Source organism: Gobio gobio (genome assembly GCF_949357685.1).
Source record: "Gobio gobio genome assembly, chromosome: 23".
NCBI lineage: Eukaryota > Metazoa > Chordata > Actinopteri > Cypriniformes > Gobionidae > Gobio > Gobio gobio.
Genome location: NC_137119.1, coordinates 27,351,268 through 27,358,152, shown reverse-complemented (window position 1 = coordinate 27,358,152; position 6,885 = coordinate 27,351,268). Strand labels below are relative to the sequence as shown.

At 38.1% G+C, this 6,885-nt stretch overlaps 1 long non-coding RNA gene across 1 annotated transcript; it reads right to left on the bottom strand.

The window, feature by feature from the left end:
* Positions 1-2,496: 2,496 nt before the first annotated feature.
* LOC307119707 lies at positions 2,497-6,557 on the bottom strand. The gene is made up of 5 exons (XR_013815671.1): positions 6,257-6,557; positions 5,693-5,821; positions 4,657-4,722; positions 4,117-4,266; positions 2,497-4,019 (listed from the first exon to the last, which is right to left on the bottom strand). It is a non-coding gene; the product is annotated as an uncharacterized lncRNA (long non-coding RNA).
* Between the last annotated feature and the right edge of the window lie 328 nt (positions 6,558-6,885).

Genomic DNA, 6,885 nt, shown 5'->3' with positions numbered 1-6,885 from the left:
TGCCATTTTAACACATTCATTCTGCACAATAGTCTTGTTTTTTTTTTTTTATATATATATATATAAGCATTTCATAATAGTTCCCATTTCATGTGTTTTGTAATGCCTATTCAATTATTTACGTGCAATAATGTAATGTCATTGAAAGACTTATCTTCATTTTGGGGCTTGCAATGCATCTAGTTATTAAAGGGATATTTCACCCAAAAATGAAAATTAGCCCATGATTTACTCACCCTCAAGTCATCCTAGGTGTATATGACATTCTTCTTTCAGACGAATAAAATCGGAGTTATATTACACAAGTCCAGGCTAATCCAAGCATTAGAACTGGATTAATAGTTGCTCTGTTTTTGAAGTCCATAAAAAGTGCATCTGCCCATCAAATAACTGCTCCACGCGGCTCCGGGGTGTTAATAAAGGCCTTCTGAAGCGAATCGATGCGTTTGTGTAAGAAAAATATCCATATTTAAAACTTTATAAAGTAAACTTTTAGCCGACCACCTTCCCCTGTTCAATTTATGGAAAAATTGTTGAAAGTTCCCTTGCCGATCGAAAGACTAACGCGACCAGGTCCGCTCGTCATGACGTCACGTACGCATCTTGAGTTTCACTTTCAACTTTCAACACTTTTCCACGGAAGGCGGTCGGCCGAAAGTTTACTTGATAAAGTTTTAAATATGGATATTTTCCTTACACAAACGCATCGATTCGCTTCAGAAGGCCTTTATTAACACCCCGGAGCCGCGTGGAGCACGTTATCTGACGGACAGATGCACTTTTTATGGACTTCAAAAACAGAGCAACTATTAATCCAGTTCTAATGCTTGTATTATATAACTCCGATTTTATTATTCTGAAAGAAGAATGTCATATACACCTAGGATGACTTGAGGGTGTGTAAATTATGGGCTAATTTTCATTTTTGGGTGAACTATCCATTTAAGGCATGATTAAAAGTTTCTAAATTGATTGACAGCCCATTCCATATTTCAATATATATTCCATTACTGGCATGAAGTTAGACAGAATACATATTTAAATGTAGTCAACGAATGGAAATTTGTAATAAAATGTAAAAAATAAAGCTATATTTTGTTTTTAAATGTCATATATTTACTTCAAAGGCTCTGGTCATTTCAGTAATACAGTGCTGTACCGTTATTTATAAAAATATATATTTGTGTAATATGAAAGCAGGGAAAACTGCTTAAATGTCATATATTTACTTCAAAGGCTCTGGTCATTTCAGTAATACAGTGCTGTACCGTTATTTATAAAAATATATATTTGTGTAATATGAAAGCAGGGAAAACTGCTTAAATGTCATATATTTACTTCAAAGGCTCTGGTCATTTCAGTAATACAGTGCTGTACCGTTATTTATAAAAATATATATTTGGGTAATATGAAAGCAGGGAAAACTGTACAGCTAGTCCATTATAAAGTGGAAGTGACCCTAAAGAAGATTATGTACCATAAAAGCCCGCCCACTTTTTTCAAATATAAAAATTATAACTTTTAAATGAAGACAGTAAATAAAAGGCAACCTGAAAAGATTAGCTTGGTATTTAAAAGAACATTTAGAAAGAAAAGATGATTTACTTGATCTGTAGCTAGTTGCTCACAAAGATAGATTTAAAAAAAAAAAAAAAAAACTTGACATTTTAGAAGATCCTTTACAGACAAAATATTAAACCTTGTTTTTGAGTTATTACAATCCATATGTAACTGAACCTACTCACAACCGCTCCAAGCAGGATTCGAACCAGTGTCACCGGTATGGGAGACGGTGCGCTAACAAGGACGCAAAAGACTAGTGCGCTTCTTGAGACCAAGGGGGTGAGTGTTGACGGAATGGCTCTATTAAGGAAGTTTATTAAAGGGTTAGTTCACCCAAAAATGAAATTTCTTCCATTAATGACTCACCCCAATGTTGTTCCACACCCGTAAGACCTCCGTTCATCCTCGGAACACAGTTTAAGATATTTTAGATTTAGTCCGAGGGCTTTCAGTCCTTTGAATGTAAGTGCAAGCACACTTTGCTGTCCACGTCCAGAAAGGTAATGAAAACATCAAAGTAGTCCATATGTGACATCATTTGGTTAGTTAGACTCTTTTGAAGCGTCGACAATACATTTTGGTCCAAAAATAACAAAAACTAAGACTTTATTAAGCATTGTCTTCTCTTCCGGTTTAGTTTGAATCCGCGTTCACGACGCCACAGTGACGCTGCTGACGTAAGACGCTGTGACGTGTTATCTGGTATCTGCTATCGCACCAGATAACACGTCACAGCGTCTTACGTTTTCTGGACGTGGACAGCAAAGTGTGCTTACACTTACATTCAAAGGACTGAAAGCCCTCGGACTAAATCTAAAATATCTTAAACTGTGTTCCGAGGTCTTACGGGTGTGGAACAACATTGGGGTGAGTCATTATTGGAAGAAATTTCATTTTTGGTAGAACCCTTTAACTGAAGTTCATGCACTTCACTCACTTTTTCATTCTGGGTAATTATGTTTGCTGTGTAAAAGCATAAGGCAGAGCTGGCTACCGCAGAGGGGGACCTGGAATGCGATCGCAACTGCACATGCCTGAGAATGTTTTGTATCAGGCCCAACAGTTGCTTACTGTGGCCCTGCGTACAGCTAGCAAGCCTCTTGGGAAATACTTGCCTAAATGTAATGTATTTGGTCTTGGCAGACTTTGGGCCCTATGAAATACCCGGCGAAATGCGGCGCCAGACGCGATGCAAGTGTTTTCTGCTCATTTCAACCCAACGCAGTTGTCATTTTCCCGTCCAGCGCCATGTTGTTTAAATAGCAAATGTACTCGCGCACATCTGTTCGTCCATGGGCATGCTGGGGGGTATTCCAGAAAGCAGGTTGTGTGACATACCTGGGTATGTTTAAGGTTAAGTGGATAACCTCAACTTTCGGTTCCAAAAACGGAGGTAACTTTGAGGGTAACGCTTAGTGCATACTCCGCAAGAACAAATACATTTTTTCGTTTTCTCGAGGTGGCAAGAACAAGAACAAAGTTCGCTCTGGCCAGGACATTCAATACTTCACGAGAAAAACAGGTGCCGAACATTTCCGATTCTCTGCATTAACCCCGCCCACAATAGTTCTCGGACACCCACAAGAAGAAAGTTCTGCTCCGATGATGTGTCGAGAACAAGCAGCGAGAACTCCCAAACCAGGGCTGTAGCCCTGGGAGCGAGAACTTTTTTCTCTGTTCTTGTGGAGTATGTTATGGCCTTAAGTAGCCATAGCAACTCGCTCTCTCAACATAACCTGCTCCAGGTTTTTTTTTTATTTACAGCTAAACTGTTTAATAAAGTGCAAAGAGTTTACACCCAAATCCATAGTGGATGTATTTGGAATATGTTGGGCTTAAATGATACACATGTACCTTTTAAGCCCACTTTTGGTGTTAGCAATTATTAAATAATTCCATTTATGAGAAAACGCAAGTGTTTCCTTGAGAGATTAATGTTAGACTTTATTGGAAGTCTGTGAGAAAGCATATAAGACTTGGAGTTGGTTAGGGTCACTTCCCCAAACACGTCAAGACCATAAAGTTTGTAACTTGAGGCCTAGTGAATTAATATATGCTTCGTTACAGTGCAATTAAACTGCAAGTTTAATTTGCAGCATCCACATTCAACAATCTATGGAAAATATAACAGTCCTGGTCTGGTCATAAAAAAAATAAAAATAAAAAAAATTCCCATTAAAAGGCATTTTTTTCTTCAGTCAAATACTGAATAGTGTGAATGACACAAGGTTCGTCCAGTTACTTCATATTGTGTACATGCAATTTTAATAGAGCTACGAGATGGATGGAGGCCAATATTATATACCGGTTTGCTCTGAAGTCTTCCCACGCTCTGGAAAGTCTTTGCCGAGTTAGTGGTAAGCATTGTATTGTTCAAAGTATCTCTGTAACTTGGCAAGAATGCCTTTCACTTTGCAAGGCTTCCACTTTCGTGTTTGTTGCGTCAGCCTCTCTCTCTGCAGATCCACAAATGAAACAAAAAAAAAGAGGTTTCAATAATTAAAATGATGCGTAAGAAAACTGAATGTAGGAAAAAGGTATAGTTTCAGTTACCTCTCGACTGCAACATCTCAAGGACGCATTTATTTCGTTCACAAGTGTATTTAAAAGACCTTTAAGCTCTCCGTTTTCATCATTTGATTCGCTCTCAAATCTCCTCAGTTTTCCGTTAACTTTGCAGATTTTTTTGTGGATGTTGTGTGCCTGTTACCAATTAAGGAAAAACAGCAGATGAATGAACTCAGATTAAAGATGATTAAGAAGACTTGCAGTATGGAGGAGACACCGTCTTCAAATGTGGCTGTTTAACTAACAAGCTCCATCTGTGTCTAATGAGAACCAGTTCTGTTCTGAGTCTGACCCTGAGCTTTACATTGATGAGTTCCGCAATGAGTGGGAAAGGCAGGTCGCAACATTTACAAACCAAATGTACGGCATACTAAAGTGAAACAAACACATTTTAGTGAAGGTGTCTTTACTGCCACGTAGAACAGGCTGTCACGTGTGTCATGTCTTTCAGTTTAAGCGAGAAACCAGACTTGCATATGAGGAAACTCTTGAACAGAAGAGACAAAATGATAGACGTGTTCTTACATTTCGTGGCTCATTGCCGACATTTTTTGCTGTGCAGTTTGAATTTAGTTGTTCAATACTGGCCTCCTAAAAAAAATAAACAAGAAATAATGGCATGTAGCTAATAGTAAAAACACAACACAATACATGAATTTGTTAAAATGATTGTTAATCAGTTATCTACATTGTGTCAGCTATGCACATTTTGCTTTGTTACATTAATGTTTAAAGCATTATTTTCGTGCTACCATCACTGCAAAAAAAATGCTTTTCTTACTTAGTATTTTTGTCTTGTTTTCAGTCCAAATATCTAAAGAAAATCTTACATTAAGAAGCATTTACTAGACAAGCAAAAGTTTTTGTCTTATTTTGGGGGAAAATAACTCAAAATTAAGGAAGTTTTTGCTTAAAATAAGCAAAATAATCTCCCAATGGGGTAAACAAAATAATCTTAATTCAAACAGAAAACAAGATTATTTTGCTTACCCCATTGGCAGATTATTTTGCTTATTTTAAGCAAAAACTCCCTTAATTTGGAGTTATTTTCCCCCAAAACAAGACAAAAACTTTTGCTTGTCTAGTAAATGCTTCTTAATGTAAGATTTTTTAGATATTTGGACTGAAAGCAAGACAAAAATACTAAGTAAGAAAAGCATTATTTGCAGTGATGATGATGTTGTGGGTGTGTTTTTTAGCCATGGTACATGGAAAAGCCCATTTTTTTACTTTAATTTATCATGTGGCCTATTTTATCACACATAAGCTATTATTATTACAAAACAGATAAGTAGTTCAATGTATCAACTATATTCTGATCTATCTGTTAATGAAAAGAATGATAAGGAATTAGGCACAAATAGCCTACATAATGCCTGAATTTGACCACTTTTTCTTTTTACAGTTAATTTCCAGCAACCACAGCAGCCGGTTTTTCACTGTAAATTGAACAGATGTTCTACAAAATGTATATAGGCTACACACAATATAGGTCTATTTAACATGACCTGTTTGAATGTATTCACCTGGTGGCATACATCTGAGAGTAGGTAATACTTACAACGTGCTTCAGCTGTTTCTGAATGATATTGCGGTAATCCTCGGTGATCTGACTTTGTGTGTGGCCACTTTCACAGGAAAACGCAAGAGGTAGAATAATAAGCATCAAAACAGAAGTACCAAGACGATGCTGCGGATACAAAAATGCACATGGGTAACCCTACAAAGTACCTATATGTTACGGTGTTACAGTTTCATTCAGCCGGGGCATTGTATAGGATTTCTGTTAATCTAGCCCACATCATGCGTAGGCTACGCACCACTCGAATCACTTTCAGGATGACACAATGTCCACATGATATGCACTCAGTGAACATTCACTTTCGTAATAAACTTGCTTTCTTGTAAATCACGAGTTTCGTTTTGATTGTTTGTTATAATCACCGGGAATCCCCAAGTAACAATGGCTATAAATACAAGCTTTTCCTGTAGTCCGGCTCAAACTGAAGCCGCAGACACTCGTGCTCGTGAAGGTAAGAGTAATGCATTAATTCGGCTCGTTTCCTTGTGCTCCACTGACACGGGACTGGGACACTTGGTCAACTTTTGCTTTGCGTGAACTTACCATTGGTCATTTTTGAGCCATATTCACATTCAGACCGAAGCACTGCAAACTCGTCTCAAAAAATGGACAGATGGAAGTCCATGTTTTCCAATTTCCTATTGATTGTCCACGTGAATCAAATTGATGGTCAGGTGTTTAATGACTCGAATGCTTCCCTCGTCTATCAGTCATTGAAACGCTCATAGTCCAGGGGAATTAAACTTCCGTCACTGGTGGATCTCATCGCTTTCGTTTTCTCTCTGTGTGACTGGACTCTAACGCTTCAAGTCATGCTCCGTGTGTGTTCGGACCGAGTGGAGAGGACAAGTTACCGAAAGGAGGGGCCTTCCCGGCTTCCACATGACGGCTGGTGACAGCTAAGTCATTCTGGTTTGATCGCATCGTCGGAAGACGTCAAGTGCGTGACAAGGCCTATCGTAATTATCTATCAATGTCAGTATGTCAACACATCAGAGTTCAATGTTAGATTAATTTCAGGATTTTCCCAAAAAAAATTCGCGCACAACAGTGCAACAAATTCCATGCATTCCTATCGCAAAAACTGGTGCAGGACTGCGCTTTTCCATTTGAAACAGATTCCATTCGGGAGGTGCGTTTCGTAGATCGATTAGACTGAGAGGGGATTAACA